General features: G+C 39.4%; 1 protein-coding gene across 2 annotated transcripts in view; it reads left to right on the top strand.

Moving 5' to 3' along the window:
- The first annotated feature begins 713 nt into the window (after positions 1 to 713).
- The window catches only part of LOC105470413 (pleckstrin homology like domain family B member 2), a 234,215-nt gene continuing 215,583 nt past the window's right edge, over positions 714 to 19,345 (top strand). For both annotated transcript variants that reach the window (XM_071092441.1, XM_071092438.1), the window contains exon 1: positions 714 to 971. The gene's annotated coding sequence lies outside the window, so the exon portion shown is untranslated. The remainder of the gene's footprint in view (positions 972 to 19,345) is intronic.

Genomic DNA, 19,345 nt, shown 5'->3' with positions numbered 1-19,345 from the left:
ATCTCCCATCTGAAGATCCTTAACTTGACCACGTCTGCAAAGTCCCCTTTACCATGTAAGATAACATACTCATAGATTCTGAAGATTAGGATGTGGACATTTTTGGGGGGCTATAACTCAACCTACCACAGAATGTATGGAAAGGTTTACTGATGCTGGTGCAGGTCTTAGAGCAGATCTGGATTCAATTCTTGGCTTCAGCACCTACTAGTTGCAGGACCATTACCCCTTTGAGCCTTTGTTCCCTCATGCATAAAAAAGAAATAAAATCTCAACATTACCATGAGGATTTGTGGTAATATTCATGAAATGCATAACATATAACATTCTCTCAATGAATGGTAGCCATATTTATTTGAAAAACTGCCAGATGCTTCTCACCATACAAGAATTTAATAGAAGAAACTCCATTATTACATGGGACATTTGATAAAGTGACCTGCAGATCTCCTCTGAGATGGCTAAAATCTAAAGGAATAAAAATTTCGTTTCCTCTATAAACTATTCTCAGGGCCTCTTGTCCACTTCCCAGATGCAGTTACAAGGGAATCACTTTTCTGGATAGCCAATGGCTATCAGACTGTGCTTTCTGCCCCCTACAGTCCTGCCATCTGATTTTGCTGTGCAGCTCTGGTTGAATTTAAACAGGATTAGGAGTCTGTCCTGGTGTGTAATGATTGGCTAGACCAAGTGGCTGAGGCCAGGGCAGACTCCCTCCTTCACATCTGTCAACATACCTGGCTGCAAGCAAGTTGCTGCCTGTGACCACTGTCTGCAGAGGCCAGAGAGAGCAGGAAAGGAAGTGGAAAGGAACACCTCACCTTCATGCTTGGGGAAAAGGAGAAACCTGTGTTAATGTGTCTTCCCAATGTTCCACTCTCTTCAGCAATGGTTGGAAGAGCCGTGAGTCATCTCTGCTGAGTCAGGAAAGAAGCTGAGGGAAGAGTCAGGATTGAAAAGCAGCAGACAAGGTAGGTGATCTCTCGGGTCATTGGCCCTTCTCTCATGATCACAAAATGAGCACCGTACACAGCCTTGTCACCAGAGTGTCTCTGAGGATGGTCTGCTGAAGGAGATATGGTAGACCTGGGTATGTGTCTGAATTCAGTCATTTTTCCATCAGCCTGTTCTGGAAAGCAGGCTGTATTTTCCTTCTGTCTTCTATCTCTTCTGAAAATTGTTGTTGCCCCTGTACGTATTTCAGAAGCTTGGAAGGTTTTAAAAAAAATTTTTCATTATAACAAATTATATGTGTGATTTGTTAAAATGATTTCATTGGTGGTAGCTCCACAAGCATGGTTTTGTTCCAGAATTTTCCTTGCATAATTTTTTTCCATTTTCAAGACATACCAGAGAGGACAGTGTAAGTATATTGTAGTACATGGTATAGAATAATATATTCTGAGAAATATATGGTCCACTCACAGGGCTGTCAATCTCATATGACAGACTCTTTCAGGAAGTCATGTGTATTTTTCTGCTTTGGAACCTAGAGAGTTAAAAGTTCTGAAATTACTGGAGCAGAATCAAGCCTATTTACCTAAGCTTATCACATCGGCAGCCAGGTCAATCATTTACTGGGACTAGGCTGCTTCTTACCCTGAGTGGAGGACCACCAAAGCCTTTGCTGGCCTGAGTCCCTCTGTAGAAAAGACATGGGAAACATAGAAGAAATGCTTCTCTGAAGCTATAGCCCAGATTCTCTTCTCACCAGAAGTAAGTTTTTCTCTAGAATAGTAAATATCCCAAGGCCTCCCCTCCCCAGCTCAATGATAAACAAGCATGAGCAAAACTAATACGCAAACCTGATACCAATGCCACTTTAGGTACAGAGCTTGTGGCTGTGGAGGGAGCTTCCCTCATCACTGGAGGTCTATGGGGAAGAAGGAGATGATAACTATGAAACAAGTTATTGAGTGATTCTTGAGGAAGAATAAAGTTATAAAGTAATCACCAAAGAAAACATAGAAATTTTCCCCTTCAAGTCTATACATTCTAGAAATATGTTATTTTTATCAAATATGATTCACTCTTCCTTAAGTCTGAATATAACTCCTCTAATTGCAGAAATGTTGTTATATTGTCACCACATACAACTTTCAGGCCTGTGCAGTGGTTCCTGGCTCCTATAGTCATTAGTTAGAAGCCTGGTAATGCTGAGGCCCTATTTTTCTGAACTCCCTTTAGGGAAGGAGTTGGGTCACCTAGGACAAGGTAATGTTTGACATTATTTTTGTCAATCAGTTGTGGAACCGAAGTGACTCACCTCAGGTAAGGTTTGTGGCTGAATATTTAGTGTCTGAGGCAGTTAACTAGATGCAAGAGTGGAGGCCATTGTAGACACAAACCCATGTGTGATTTTGGGTAAGTCTGTGCTACCTCCCAAGAATGTTGTGGAGAATTATGGAAAACTGATACATTTCTGTGAAGATATTAAGCACTGCAAAATGTTAAGTGTGAATCTGGCTGGCATCCAGAGGATGTTTATAGATAATACAAGTGATGGAGGTGGTTTTGACGAAGGAAAAGGATCTTGGGGTGATCAAATGATTGGCTAGGTTGGGCATGGTGACCCATGCCTGTAATCCCAGCACTTTGGAAGGTGAGGCAGAGGATTGCTTGAAGCCAGGAGTTCAAGATCAGCCTGAGCAATAAAGTGAGACTCTGTCTCTACAAAAAAAAAAAATTCTTTTTAAATTATGCATTGGCCATATTTCCCCACATTACCGAAGGCTGCCTTAGGGACAGACACACAGGTCTGATCTGTCCTTTTTTTGTAGCTTCTGCCTCAGGGCCTAAAACACACTGGAAGCCCCTAAGGGTATATCCAGCTTTTTCTTTCCATTTCCTGAATATTGGATAGTAAGTAGAGGAAGACTACTCTTCAGATTAACTAGATTAGGATAGGCATTGTCATTGTTTTTAAATGTTAGGTAGTTAGAATATGGAAATTAATTAATTTGTCCAAAATCATGCAATTAGTCTGAGCCTGGATTCTACTCAGTTCTACCTTGTTCCCAACCCAGTGCTTTTCCCATAAGGTCATGGAGATGACCATATGGATAAGCATAAATTGAAGGGTCACTGAGGTAAGCAAGGCTGACTAATACAGTCCAAAGTTCTCCACTGGCTCTTGGATGTGCCATGCCTGAGCCACTGTAACCGAAAGGCCAGTACTGGACTTCCGAAAAGGATAGAACAGGCAAGAGCAAAAGGAAGTGTTTTTAGTTGTGGCAGTCACTGGAGTCTTCTCTGTTCTGTATATTTTCTAAATAACCCAGCTAATCCTCAGGCTAGGTCTTTGCCCCTTTTTATACCATAGACTCAAATCCATGAGCCCCAACTAAAGTACAACATCTGAACTATTTCCAGAGAAGAAATGACCCTATCTCAATCTTTCTCAAGGAACTCAAGAATTTACTTACTATCTCATCTCAGCAAATATCCACTCATCTAAATCTAAGAGACTTGGGCACAAAGAGGCTTAAAGCCAGAGAAACAATCAATAGTCCCTCCTATCAAGGCTCTCACCATCTGCAACCCAAAGATACCCATGTCGGCTTGGAGTCTAAATGGCTTGTTGGTGTCATTTGAGGAGTGAATGAGTAATGTACAGCAGAAGCCTTAATCCACCCCGCACCCCTATTTTCACTTTTGTTCAGATATGTCCTAAAGATTCCATTAGCCATCTGTCATAAATTCCAAAGCAGCCACAATTCCTGAGCATTTACAATATCAAGATAAAGAAATGCCATCATGAAATGAGGTCGACTAAATGTCTTTGAACAAAGGGTTTCTAATGACTTGCCTCACACGTATCTCAAGTGTGTGATAGCAAAGGCATTACAAATAGGGATTGCATCACCATGTCTACTAGTACCCTTTACTAATCAACTGACCTCGCATGAACTGTATTTACATGCCATCATTTTCATTAACTAAAACACTAGAAGAAAGAAAGTTGAAGCTAAAACACAAAGACTCATCACAACATTTCACCTGTATCAACTACTTACTATGAACTGCTGCCTTCTTATCTACACTTTTTTTCATTTAATTTTCATAACAAACCTATGCAACTTGCCCAAGTCACAGAGCTAGTAAGATGAGGTAAAATTTGAGTTGAGGTCTGACTCCAAATCCCATGTTCTTCAGCATTCTGTTCTGGGAAACATACTCACCCAACAGTGTCTACACTGTTCACGTTCTACATGTAAAAGAATAAAAAAAGTTCTTTCTAAATTATTTGATTGGATCCTTAGAGTACATATTTATTCCCCCTTTCCACCCACACCAGATGTTCTTGATGTACTTGAGTATAAGCATAAAACTCAATATGATAGTGGTTTTCCTTTCTCTAGAAAAGGAACCACAAAACACACATGCACACATACACACACACAACAGCAATTGCCCAAGAGTCAGTGCTCTGATTCCTTTCTGAAGCTGAGAGAGAAAATTGTTCTTATCTCCTAGTTTATAAACATTGTTTTGTTTGTTTGATTGATTGACTTTAATGCAATGTACAAGACAAATTTGTCATTTATTATACCCAACTTTTTAAAAATTTTATTTCTGCAGTGAAATTTCAGTCTTTGAAATCAGCTACATTTTTCAAAACTGTCCAGTATGTCAATAGTTGTATTTAATCTTCACCTCAGCCCTGTAAGATGAGTACTGTTTTCAGATGATACCCTTTCAGATAAGGAACCTGAGACTTATACAGGTGAATGCCCTTCTCAGTCTCACTCAGCTAAGTCCCTTAGGTCTTGGGACTCCAATTTTTTTTTTCTTTTTTAAATTAAATATTCATGCAGTTCCCTGGATTCCTAAGTCCTACAAATGGTAGGAATGGGGCCTACAAGCTTTTTATTTAAATTTTCAGAAATTAAAAATGCCAAGTGAATACACAGCCTATTCTCAGGCAGAGACCATTCAAATATTGATTGCTTTGCTTTGGGCTAGAATTCTAACAGGTGAGTGTGGTAATGCTGTTATTCTAATTAGATTTTCATAGAGTAATGAAAATAAAGACAATAATTGTTACTTAATAAAATCCGCCTTAAAGTCAAAAAATCTTTCAAGCCCATGTGCCCATGAGCAAAATAAGGTATCAAAGGGGTTCTTGCTAGAAGGATAAGCCACCGCTGTCTTCTAATTAGTTGTGTGCCTAGAGAACGGTATACATGAATAGGGGCTAGAGACCGCATGGTGTCTTGAGATGCATAAGCCCTCTCTAACCCTGTAGTTAGATGGTTGTCTCATGAGTCAAACAGTTGCCAAGTGGTATGGAACCTAAGGAAGTCCTTCTACAAATTGAGAATCCATTATTGTAGTTTCAACCCTACAGAAACCAGCTAGAGTTACAGGAGGAAACCTTATGCCCTAGGAATTCCATTTCAGTCCTAAGATGTTCTGAAGGGTCAGGGAGCCCTGCATCAGTTATGCATCTGGAGATCAAGTGTTTTCTTATCCCTAATGCTTCACTGGGAATTGCCCCTGGCTGGCTGCCTGAGTCTCCATCCCATGCGACAGTCGTGTTGTCCACATCCTTGCTTTGGTGTTAACGTGCATCCTCATCATACTTTTTGGTACCCATTTCTGTGACCTCTGAGGTTCTAAGGATCTTGGTGCAGGAGAACCCATAGTTTTGGACAATGATCAAGCAGAGTGAATGAAACTTCTGCCCCTGACCCACCCAAAACTTGTTTCCCTCCTCTCTAAGTTCCAAGGTCCCATGAGAGCAGTAAGGGAACTGAAGGTCACAAAATGCTGGCAATTCACCATGCCTTGGAGGGTTTCCCAGAAAGTAAAATGAAAATGAGATTGTTTTCACATAAGACCTCTGTATTTGGAGGACAGGATTCAAACAGTTTGAATTTGTGATTTCACTGTGCACTGAGGTAACCCCCACAAAGTCTTTTTTTTTTTTTTTCAAAAGCCAAAATAATATCAAAAATACTTCCTGCAGAGAACCCTAACTAGGCAGAATTCTTTTTTGTCATCACTGGGCTGATGTTTTCAAGGATTCATTTCTCAAGATAAGCCTTATATAGTGCATTTGGCTGGAGCTCATGTGTACTTCTGTGGAATGATGGCTTTCGTCCATGGGGCCTACTTTGTGGTGATCTCATTAGGTTTCACAAGGTAAACAGCTGAAAACTTGTGGTTAGTACATGAGCAGGCTTTCAAGAGAAGAGAAAACCCAGGAGAAGTCGGCCAGAAGATGTTGCAGTAAATTGGCAGGTGGCAGGCTTCTCTCTATGACCCAAGGAAAGCCAATACCCCTACAAATTCCAAGGAGATGTACTTTCCGTTTCAAACACATGTATCCCACAAAATTTAGCTCTGCTTCCTAGAAAGGAATCCTGATCATAGGAAGAGCTAATGCCTAGACTTCCCAGAATGTGACTGTTCTCTACTCAAATTCATCTCATTTTGCTTTTCTTTGCAAAATGAAAATTCTCCATTTTCCATAAGAATAATATTGTTATAGAATATAGTTGTGTTGATAAATTATAGTCCAACAAATTAAACTAAAATAGTCCAACAGAGGCATCCTAGGCCTGACAGCACTGTTATCTTTCTCTGTGGCTTTATGCCAATTTTTAGACATCTTGATCTTTACTCATCTGCATTCTAATTATGGATAACCACAAACATTTATTGATGGGTTATCTACTCAATTCAGCAACAATCATCTACTGTTTCCCAGAAGTGTATTAGACACTGTCTTTGACATAGGATTAAATAATCTTGCCACTTATCGGAGATGAGAAGGTTTTAAATTTATTCAGTAGACCAACCACAGCTTCTTTAGAGTCCTCTATATTTGTGTGTATGTGAGTGTGCATGTATGTGTGTGTCTGCCTGTGTGTGTATATCTGTATGTGTATGTGTACTTTTAATCATTATACAGTACCAAGAAGATAATGGGTTCTCAGTAAATATTTGTTGGTGATACTAAATTAGTAATAAACTAGGAATTTAATCAAGAAATTGATTTATCAAAAGAAAACTGGAATTGCTAGGGGAGACTGAAGAAAAGAATCGGAAGTGTTAACCATTGGTGTAGAGGGAATAGGGCATCGGGGGTCTACTTTCTCTTCTGCAACCCCCAACTCAATGGTACAGCACATAGGCAGACCTCAGTTCTGTTTGATTCTGCTACTACACACACCAACAGGGCAACTCTGGGCAAATCACTTCAGCTCTCTTGGCCTCAATTTTCTCATTTTCAAAATGGAGGCAGGGGATTGAGAGTATAACATCTCTAATGTCTTCTCTAGTTTTGATATTCTGTGTTCTGTGCAAAACTAGAAAAGTTTACTTCAGAAAGTTCTTTAAGGAAAATACAGAAATAATTTTAATTTCTCTAGGGAGATCATTCCTATCTCTTGGGTAAATAAGGGGAATGAAAAAACTGCTCAAGAGATCCCAGCTATGCCACCTTGAAGATGTTATAAATTGGTGAGGCTGGGCATTGATCTTTACTAGAGAAGAAACCCATTTGGCTGGAAGAGTGCAAGAACCACATCTGAGTTCTCGTGTCCAGCATTCAGCTTTGCCATGCCTGTGTGTCACTTATGCAAGCTCCAGCAAGCAAGCAGTCATGACTATCATTCTCTCTTTATAAATAAACGGAAGCCCTTAAAGGTGACGTGACTTGCCCAAGGTTACAGAAACATGGCAGTGAGTCAGATGGAACTGTGTGTGTTTGGAGGAGGAGGAGAAGATGACATTATAAACAAAAGGCAGAGAGTGAGGGACAGATCCACACCTCTTCTGAAGTTATAAAAAAAAGAAAAAAACCACAATGGTCACAGGATGCAGAAAAGCTTTGAGTCTGCTCCGGATCCTGAGATCACCCCTGTCTGCCTACCTCTCCCGGAGCCACCCCAGGTGCCCTGCCCAGGGTTACTCTCCCAGGTTGTTGCTAACTGGGTGCCTGTGCTCGTGTCCCTTCTTATAAGCTTCATGAAAGGCTATTTGTAATGAAAAGAGGTCATATCAAAGAAGGGAGACTGCATCCTCCAGGCCCTGAACCAAAAAGGCAGGTTTTTTAAAAGAGGAAGTCTGGTTTCCCTATTACAATCTGCAGAAATGAATGGTCCTCAAGATGACTAGCAGAATTATGACATTCTATTTCAAGCATTAAAAAAATCTTTTTTTACCTGAGGTTATTTTACTTCTTTTTGCTCTCCTTCTCCACATGAAAAGGAAAGAATAACGCTTGCTCACTATGATACTGTATGAGAGAAAGCAGCCCAGGCAGTACAACTCAAAGGAACCTACTAATTGCACCAAACAGCAAGGCATAGCTAGACATTTCAGTAAATAAAGTGTGATATCATCATGGCCCACACTGGTTTATCTTATCACCCAGACCCATGCCTAGGGAGTGCTAAGACCCTGAAGAACCACAGTCACAAGTGATGGCAAAGAACCTCAGGTCCAAGAAGAAAAATGCTGAAAGAAATTGGGCATCAATGGTCTTATGTCTCAGCAGCATTTAGAGGCTGCATCACTTTGCTGCCTGTTATTGTCCTTGCTAAATATGAGAGAGAGAGAGAGAGAGAGAGAACTAATTATCATCACCAGGGGATATCTGGTAATTTTCAAGGTACATGAAGGGGGCAGATGATGCCATAAATTCAGTAAGAACCAACTGATTTCTTGGCAGACTCTTCAAGTGACTTTCTGTTATACTCAACAAAAATCTTACTGAACATACCCACTTCTCTGTTTCTACTCTATTCCTAATATCTAACTAACTTCTTCTTAGGTAGTGTCTTGGGAAGAGGGATAGATAACACGTAACAAAATATATAATGCTTAGTTGACTGTCACACCTGTATTAACTACACTCACTCTTTAGAAGCCACAAAACTAACGATCACCAAAAGTCATCCTTGGCTTGCCCCCTACCCCATATACATTCACTTAAGGTAGGATAGGAAGAGGACAGGCTTATGATTCAACCATATAACATTTCTTAACGAAGTCAGAGAATCGGAACAGCCCATGATTCCAACAACCATTGTCAATGTCCAACTTAACTCAGATACAGACCTCAATGCCTCAATTCATGCCCATCAAGGTGAAAAAAAGAAAAACAGTGGGGAGAGGAGAGTGGGAAAAAAGCTAAAAGCAAAGAAATATCAACAACAATGATGAAAAAAAAAGAATCAGACAAGGTGCTGAAACATGGAGACAATCTCACAAAGTCCTAATGCTAACGACCAAGTACCAGCTGGCACCTTTACAAGTTGTTCTCCAGTCAGTGAGCACCATTGCTTCTTGAATTGAACTGAATTCCTATTATTGGACTGGATTCTCTAGTCCTGCCAGCTTTCTCACAGGAGAAAAAGAGTTTCAGAGCATGATGTAAAATAGAACTCTTTTCTCCTACTTTCGAAAACTAATCTCATACACCTACCCAAAGCCCTCACTCATTGATAGTCAAGAGTCCATGGGTCTCCCATCTGTGCCTGAGCACCTGCCTCCCAGTGAAAAAGGGAAGAGGGGGCTTATCCAGTAGAGGAAGATGCAGAACTGTCTCTGATAGTCCCATGCTTCACTGACCAGTAGGCCAAAAGGGAGGGAGGCAGCATTTTGAACAGAGGAGACTTTCATGCCATAAATCTTCAGGCATTTGTGGGCACCAAGTGTCTTTCTGTGACTGAGATGGAACTAAAATAATTTACAAGTGTGTGTGTGTGTGTGTGTGTGTGTGTGTGTGTGTGTGCATGTCTGTGTGTATGTGTGTTACATGGAAAGAACTTTAATATGAGAAGGGCATTAAATCAATTTTGCAACAAGAAAAATCCTTTGTCTGGACTATTTCTGGGTGTTGGTTACACAAAACCTAAATAGTTGTTTAATTTTTGGAAGTAATTAGCAGAAGCAAATATCTGTTCAAAACACTAGTCTAAAGACTTCTATTGATAGCATACTCTTTTCTCTAAAATTTCTACAACACATTTTTATCATTTTTAGAAAAGACACACTACAAGATCCTTTAACATGTAAAAAATTCTTTTGTGATGTCTAAATGAGTCTCAGGGCTGGTTAATTATACTGAACTTCAAATGTCTTCAAGTAACTCTTGGCATGCTGAATTTTGTATCCCATTACCAATACATCTTATTTTAGATGGTGTTATGAGTAAGATTAACCAATAAAATTCAGGTAAACTCGTCACTGGATACAGTAGCCTGCACATCATTTGGTTAGACTGTGCGCTGAGCCTACTCGCCAAACGTATTTATTCTCCTATTCTGCAGACACATACTCTATACATGTCTGGTTTGGCTTAATATTTGGCTGTTCTCCTAAAGAGATTGGTTGAGGGTCACCATGTTTCGTCTTTTTACCAGTATCTGATAAAACTCTAACCTGGGATACTACTATTCTTCACATGCATTTATATCAAAAGCTATTTACTCCCACTTCCCCCAGGCCAAAGTCATAATGGCATGTTAGAATCAAATATTTTCCATTGTTCTAACATATATCCAATAAGAAGACATTTACAGAGTGCCTAACGTGTCTGATACCTTGCTAAGGGATATAGATTCAGAGATGAGTAGTTGACAGTTCTGCCCAAAGAAAGACCAACATCTTTTTTTTTTTTTTTTTTTTTTGAGACGGAGTCTTGCTCTGTCGCCCAGGCTGGAGTGCAGTGGCTGGATCTCGGCTCACTGCAAGCTCCGCCTCCCGGGTTCATGCCATTCTTCTGCCTCAGCCTCCCGAGTAGCTGGGGCTACAGGTGCCCGCCACCTCGCCCGGCTAGTTTTTTTGTACTTTTTAGTAGAGACGGGGTTCCACCGTGTTAGCCAGGATGGTCTCGATCTCCTGACCTCGTGATCCGCCCGTCTTGGCCTCCCAAAGTGCTGGGATTACAGGCTTGAGCCACCGTGCCTGGCGAAGACCAACATCTTATAGAGAAAATGAATCAATAAAGGAGCCAACACAGTATCATATGTGGTAATAACTGAACACAAAGCAGAAAAGTTTCAGATGGGTGCTCCCCAACTGCCAAAGGAGTTGAGGTCCAAGTGGTATTTTAAAGAAAAGAAAATTTGGATCCACATTCTTCCTTTCTAAAAATCCAGGCTATGAAGAAAAAGCTACTTCCTTTTAGGAATTTGTCTGAATATCCTAAGGAGGTGAAATTACAAGAGTAGAGACAGTTGTGGTAGCCATGGCTAAAAAAGTTTTGATCCCTGGAGAAAGAGGGTAAGAGGAGAGTCTGGAGAGATCTTTCTAACTAAAAGGTAGGAAAAAGAAGAATTCGAACTTTGCCCTGAATCACAGTCTCTGCCTAATTCACATCCTTTGGACTGGAGACTTAATTTAGAAACGTTCTGTGCAGTCCAGGGCTCACATGCTCTCCCATACCCTAGGGACTTCTGCCTGGTGGACAAGCTTGTTATAAATCTGATTTCTACTCAGTTATGAATTAAACTTCATTTTTCCTGGGAGCAACTTTAAACAGGAATAGTGAACAAAGTAAAAATCTAGAGAAGTAGCAGTGAGTTCTTCTAATGTCAGCAGCTGGCACCAGGTAGGAAGCTCAAGGTTAAAGAATAAACATAGCCAACCCAGTCCCCATCCCAATAGCCTACATTAGCACCGAATCCAACTCTCCAGTACTACACATTGTAAGCAAAATATAAGCCAGAAGGGTAAGCTTAGTAGCTCTCAACCTAGCCTGGCTGGAAGTCCTTCTTAAGTTGACTTAGGTAAGCATTTAGCATATAAGTGAAAACTTGCATCATCTTAAACAATTTGCCTGTTTCCTGAAGTAGAGCTAACAAGATTGTTGAATTTTCTGATTCTTTTAGAAACTCAGGTCATAAATCACACTCTTAAGGAACCAATTTTCATATTGGTTTCATTTTATCATCCATTGAAAGAAAGAATATCTAGCAAAGTTAATTAGGATAGATTTGGCTACTTAAATGTTTAAAACTTATTTTTACAAATGCTTAAACAAAGGTAAAAATAGAAATAATGAACGGAGAAAGTACATTTGCAACATGAAAAAACAGACAAAAGGTCACTGGTCCTAGAGAGTACTTATAAATCCTTACCAGCTACCGGGAATAGCCCAGTAAAAAGTTGGGCAGAAAATGAACTGACAACTCACACAAGAAAAAAGGTTCATTATCTATGATGACATGAAGAGAGGTTCAGCCATGGTAACAATAAATTAAAGGCAAACTGAAACGGTAAGGCAGCATTTCATTGTCATGAGATTGGCAATAACTGAGTAACATTAGATGTTAATGAGCATGTGGGGAGCAGACCCTTCCACACATTGCTGTTGGTGGAAGTGTCAATCACTACAACCTCTTTGTTAAGGACAGTTTGTCAAAACATATTTTAAAATGTTTTAACAAAGATAACTCTGGATTTCTCAAATTCACTTCCAGGACTTATTTTTAGAAAATAATAATAGTGCAGTGCATAAAAAGTTTCACACAGTACTTAAATATTTATGTAAGTTTTATAACAGCAAATTTTGAAAACATCTTAAGTGTTCATCAGAGAGGGCTTAGATATAAACACAAACATATACAGGATACTGTGCAGCCATTTAAAATGATGAGATCCATGTTGCAGTAGTAGCTCAGAGCTACTAGTGGTAGTTGAGTGGCCAATAGATCTGTGTTTAAATTTTAGCTCTGTTCATTACTAGCTGTGTGAACTTGGGCAAGTCATTTGACCTCTGTAAACCTCATTAATCTCATCTTAAAGAAATGAAGATAACACACCTTCCTATATCTTAACATCAAAGTGAATTAGATGAGAGGATGAATGGAAAGCCCTTAGTATACTACCTGACACACAGTAAGGGCAGAATAATTGTGAACTGTTGTTAGTGACAGCCTGTGGATTCAATCCTGCTAAGTGAGGAAAATTAAGATGAAAATAGCACTGTCAGTTTCTGTGCAAGATGGCAAACTAGCCCCATGGCTTTTGATCCTCCCAAGACCTTATTAAAACAAATTTAAAACCAAAAGAATAAGCTCATAACAGAGAAGAAAGAGGGGGCTATCAATAAATTGCTAGAAGACAGAAAACAAATGGGGCAGAGGAACAAAACACAGAGCCAAAATAATTGCATCTGTAAAGCAATGAAGATACGATTTAAAAATCTAAATAAGAAAGTTCTTTTAGTGATAACAATTATTAGTCATAAAAAATTAATAGACTGGAAAATTATGTTGAAGCTTTTTGAAATGCAGAGCAAAATGACATAGGTGGAAATGTTGAAAAACAGATATTAAATAATAACAGTTAAAATTAAGATCACCAACATATACCAAAAGCACTAGAATGTTTGCCAGGCACTGATTTACATTCATGGCCTGTGTTATCTCAGTCAGTCTTACAGCAATCTTATGGGGTAGCTAATGATATTATTCTCTCCTAATAGTTGGAGAGGTTGAAGCATTAAGAAATTAAAAAGGCTAGGTGTTGTGGCTTACACCTGTAATCCCAGCACTTTGGGAGGCCAAGGTGGGAGGATTACTTGAGGCCAGAAGTTTGAGACCAGCCTGGGAAAACTGGCAAGATACCATCTCTACAAAATTTTTTTTTAAAAAATTAGCTGGGCATGGTGACACACACCAGTAGTCCCAGCTACTCAGGAGGCTGAGGCAGGAGAATTACTTGAGTCCAGGAGTTTGAAGCTGCAGTGAGCTATGTTGACACTGCCCTCTGGCCTGGGCAACAGAGCAAGACCTTGAAAACAAAAACAAAAACAGAAACAAGAAGAGAAAAGAAAGGGAAAGAAAAGAAAAGAAATTTGCCCCAGGCCACATGGCTAGTACTTGGGGTATGCACACAGCCGGTGTAGCTCTGTGCTGAATTGTCTCTGTCACCCGGGCACCTCCAAACCTCTGCTAAGAGCATGAAGAAGCAGGAACAACATTTTTCAGAGTGCTTGCCCCACATGGTTTCAGATTACAGCCTGAAGCCAGTATCAGTGACTGGAAAGGTATTAAATAGAAAAGACAAGACTATTATTCTCTAAAGGCAGTTGCAGACAGATATATGGGTAAAAGTTGGATGTGAAGTTTGAAGCAGCTTAACATTTGAGCATCTAGAATCAAGCACTTGGGGGTTGTGGACTGAGCGAGTCAGTGACAATTCAAGAAACTTTCACTCTTCCAGCCCTTCCAATACTTATTCCTTGTGTTAAGATGCTTCCTACTGAGAGAACACAGAAAGTCTTTTATTTCCCTGACCAACTCATGTAGGTTCCAAATGCTGAGACCTAATCCTGGAAGTCCAATATCTAACTGAAAGATGTTTCAGAAATAGCACAGAAAACTGAAGGGAAGAAATTATCAAAAAGTAGAATCTTAGTGCTCAAAAGATACAAATCTTATATGAATAGGGTTCATGTCCAGCACAATGAATTAAAAAGTGAAATAGGCCAGCTTGTTACACACCTGTAATCCCAATACTTTGAGAGGCCAAGTCCAGAGGATCGCTTGAGGCCAAGGGTTTAAGACCAACCTGGGCAACATAGCAAGACCCTCCCCTACAAAAAATTTTTAAAAATTAGCTGGGTGTGGTGGCACAAATATGTAGTCCTAACTACTTGGGAGGCTGAGGAGGGAAGACAACTTGAGTTCTTCCAGGAGTTCAAGGTTACAGTGAACTATGATCTTGCTACTGCACTCCAGCCTGGGTGACAGAGTGAGATCCTGTCTCTAAAAAGTTTCTTTTTAATTTTAAAAAGGAAAAACAAATACATAGGCAACTTTTGGTATTTTAGAATTTTAAAGACTAAAAGGACAAATATTTCAGAGAGGAGAAAAAAGTAACCTACAAGAAATGCAAATTAACTGGTTCTCACTTCTCATCACCACCATATGATGCTAGAAGATACTGGGGAAATGCCTTCAAAGTTAGGGAACATTTCTACCTAGAATTCTATACCCAGCCAAACTATAACTCAAGACTTAAAGCAGAATATAGACCTTTTCTGGTAGTAAAGACCAAAATTTTAACTTCTGTGCAAAATATTTTAAACAAGGATGAAATTCTACTTCACTTGATAAAACTTTCAGCAGAATGCAAGATGATATATAATCATTTTAATGCTATGGATTTATTCTTATGAGTATTAAAAATGTGTAGCATAGCAAGCTTCCATAGCTATGTATAGTATTTAGAAGAAAAGTATTACATGTAGTAGGTATTCAAATTACATAATAGAATAGAGAGTAGGTAACTATGGCAAAATTGTGAAGATAGCACAAGAATGACTGAAATTTGGGAAACACCTTGCTAAAGTAAATGCCTTAAGGTATTATTTCTTCCAAATGTGTCTACATTTGTAAATATATTTATAAATATATTCACAAAAGTATTTGTAAAAGAAGCGACTTTCATGTAAAAAAAGGGACTTAAAGGACACTACAGAGCCAAAAGCAGAAACTCATCGACTGCAGCAATACCAGGACAGAGGAGCCCAGAGACTGTGATTTGTTGGCTCAGCCATGAAGTTGGCCCAGCTTCCTTGACTCATATTCACTGTTCTTCTCACCCCCAATCCCCAGTAGCTCTGACTATGTTTCCCAGGAAGCCTCTCCCGCAGGGAAGGGAACATGAGGATACACTGAGGTGTGTGTTTGTCTACAAGTTCCACTTCTCATTATAAAGCAGTGTTTAACAATCTGACTCATGCCTCAATACCTTTATTTTTACTTCCTCCCATTTTCTCTCTAATTCTTTTATCCTGTTGGGTTATATCTTTTTGTATAAGTAATCTCAAATCTTATTTGGAGTGAGAAAGAGTTTAAACAAATATCACTAATGACCCTAACTTTACTTTCTTGTGAGGTGTGGCAGTCCCTGGAGCCTGATTCCCTGTGGGCAACTGGTACACTGGGGCTTCTGGTCCTACAGAGCTGGGATCAATCCAGCTCTTTTGATATGGTGCTCAGGGTTCTTGGTTCCACAATCAGACTAACTCAGGCTGTAAGCAGAAAACAAATTTGTTGAAGGAGGTCAAATAGTTTACAAGAGAGCTAAGAACACTGGTGAATGAGGCCTGGTGTATGGGAAGAAAGCACAGGAAGCAAAATAGAGCCAAGATGGTATGTGAAGTCAGTTTAAGAGGCTGCCATTGGCATTATCACCACGAACACTAGCTATGATTTCACCAGCCACATCTGACTCTACCCTCCATCAGAGGCACCAACCTTCATCTCTAAAGGTTCACTGGAAATTTGCATTGCTCAGTGAAGACTCAAATCCTAGACAGATGCACCTAGTGGCCTGAGCTTCCAGGGAAGGAAACATCTAACCCTTTGGGCTTGGGCTTTCTTTATTTGTATTTCCTGAAATAGGAGGGCAGGTCAGGCAAAATTGTCAAAAGTCCACCTCACTTGTGACCCTGTGAGACTCTACCAGAGCAGCCAACTCATGTCCCTCTTTATTGTCACCTCTTTTTTTATTTTTCTTTTTTTTCTTGAGACACTTGTTGCCCAGACTGGAGTGCAGTGGCAAGATCTCGGCTCACTGCAACCTCCATCTCCCGGGTTCAAGCGATTCTCTTGCCCCAGCCTCCCAAATAGCTGGGATTACAGGCACACACCACCACACCTGGTTAATTTTTGTATTTTTAGTAGAGACGGGGTTTCACCATGTTGGTCAGGCGGCTCGCGAACTCCTGACCTCAGGTGATCTACCCACCTTGGCCTCCCAAAGTGCTGGGATTACAGGTGTGAGTCACTGGGCCCAGCCGTCACCTCTTTTTTTTTTTTCTTGTCAAATTCAGCAGTTTGCAAGTCAGGATACTTATGCTACATTACTTATATTTGTATAATATACATTTTTTACTTATTTTCAAGTCGTACTCTAAACATGAGTTTCTCATTTACATTTTTAGGGTCTTTTTATGTGTACTTCTGAATACACATACATGAGGCTGAGAAGTCTTTCCTGTTCAATTCTACTGGGACATAAGTTTCACATTACCTATGAGCCTTTTTCATTGAAAAACAAAAAATCCTTCCAGAACAAGAGAAGGCTAAAAAAAAAATAAGAAGAATAAAAATAAAAAATAAAAACCCATTTTGAGGATAAGTTCAAAGAGACTGAATGTTCCAATGTAATTAACCACCAACAATGTAAGATGCTTATTTCATGAATTCTTGAAAGAGATCTTAAACTATGATAGCACAGAAATCACTGAATTGCTTAACTCAAAAGTTAAATAGATGTCTCTGGTAAACTGGTACCAAAAAAAAATCTGTGAGGAAACAAAGACATCCATTTTAGTGGCATAGGAAAGATGATGTAAGTATAAATAAAGAAATATCAGCCGTTGGTTGATACTCTTTGCACTAAATTATATTCGTAAGCAAGATTTTTATGTTTTGTTGGATCTGACTTTTCATTACCCTGTTACAATAATATTTCTCATGTTTGTTTTAGTCTCCTTTACATTTACGGTGTCCTAGAGGCTGGTGGTGTTAAATTTAATTTGTCAATCTACGTTTAATTTTACAAGAATCCAGATCAAACTGCTATATAAACAAGAATGGCCTTGCAGGAACTTCTTAGTGATTAGGCTGGAGAAGTCACAGCTGAACTAAAAAATATGCTGCCAGCAGTCCTTTTTCATTTTCCCCCTTATAATTTTAATGGTTGAAATGAAAGAGCCTTTTTTCTTTAACAATAGTATCCTTGTTAAAAATCCTTTAAAGAACTGTTCTATGACACTGAAAACGGTCTAATTAAATCATTAATATAACAATGATGCCAAGAGTTGCTAGATTCAAACAACGCACTTCCATCTTATGGTAGATATTGAAGGTGATTTTTTTCTGGCATATAGCATGAGTCCCAGTTTGGGAACTCCTGTCCTTCCTTGCAGAGAAATATCATTAATCTGTGATACTTACTACAATAGTGCATTATTTTCCTCAACAGAGGTAGTCATTGAAACTGCATATTATCAAGGCAGCTGTCCCATTAAGTTTTTACAAAGGATTAAGGGGTTATATGAGTACCCAACAGCTGCACCAGCTAGGATAAAACAAGGGTTCCCAAATCTTATGCCTATTAGTATATGGAATGAAATGATACATTCTTTATCCATGCAGTAGGATATTCATATTTGAAAAGAAAATTGTATTAGAAATAAAACCTCATTCATGCAAATGCAAAGCATTGTGTGAACACAAATGAAGAAATGTAGAAAGAAATATAAAACATTTCCCCTTCTCTTGAGAAGTCTACCAGAGTCTCAGTAGGCATGTTTTAAAAGTTCAAAACATTAAATAAAATTAAAGATTTAAATAAAAGCCTGAGTCATCAAAGAAATTCTGCAAGTTAGTTCATGAATAACTGCTGAACAATACACATGGCTGCAATGGAAGTTTCGGAAGTGAGAACATCTCAGGGCCAGAGGTTAAAGGAGAAAGTTGATGTAATTTCTCAATCAAGACCTTAAAGATTGGTCTGAAGTGTGTGTATGAAAGTTGGAAGTAATCTGAGAGATCATCTTCTACTCCAGTGTTTCCTAAACTTACCTGTTGAAAAGACTCACATATGAGAAATCTAAAAATAAAATGCCCCAGGGGCCGGGTGTGATGACTCACGCCTGTAATCCCAGCCCTTTGAGAGGCCAAGGCGGGCAGATCTCTTGAGGCCAGGAGTTCAAGATCAACCTGGGCAACATGGTGGAACCCCATCTCTACTAAAAATACAAAAATTATCCAGGCATGGTTGTGCACGCATGTAATCCCAGCTACTCAGGAGGCTGAGGCATGAGAATCACTAGAACCTATGAGGTATAGGTTGCAGTGAGCCAAGATTGCACCATTGCACTCCAGCCTGAGCGACAGAGTGTGAGATTCTGTCTCAAAAAAAAAAAAAAAAAATTCCCCAGTTATTTTCTCTGCCCTATTGAACCATATATGCCAGAGAAAGAGCCCCCAAACTGTGTTTTTTAAATGCTGCAGGTAATCATTTTCATCTGGAAGTTTCAGGAAAATTGTTCTAAGCCAACCTGTGATCTCAGCAAATAAAACACTGAACAAATACCAAATGTAAAAAAGAAAAAAGAAAAAAGCAGATAGGAGACAATGGGGTGTGTGTGTGTGTGTGTGTGTGTGTGTGGGTGTGTAGACAGATAGTAACCACCAGGGAGTCCAACAGGGAGGAAGATTTGCGCAGGAGCCAGAGCCAAAGAGCTATGGCCCAATGCCTTTCACACAATGAACACTCAAGAAATATCTTGCACTGACTCCATTAAAAATGAAGCAAAGAACAAAACGAGCTGTAACTTTCAAGCATTTGATTACCTATT

This window comes from Macaca nemestrina, chromosome 2, assembly GCF_043159975.1.
Source record: "Macaca nemestrina isolate mMacNem1 chromosome 2, mMacNem.hap1, whole genome shotgun sequence".
Classification (NCBI taxonomy): domain Eukaryota; kingdom Metazoa; phylum Chordata; class Mammalia; order Primates; family Cercopithecidae; genus Macaca; species Macaca nemestrina.
The sequence above is the reverse complement of the archived record's forward strand: the minus strand, read 5'-3'. Positions and strand labels throughout refer to the sequence as shown.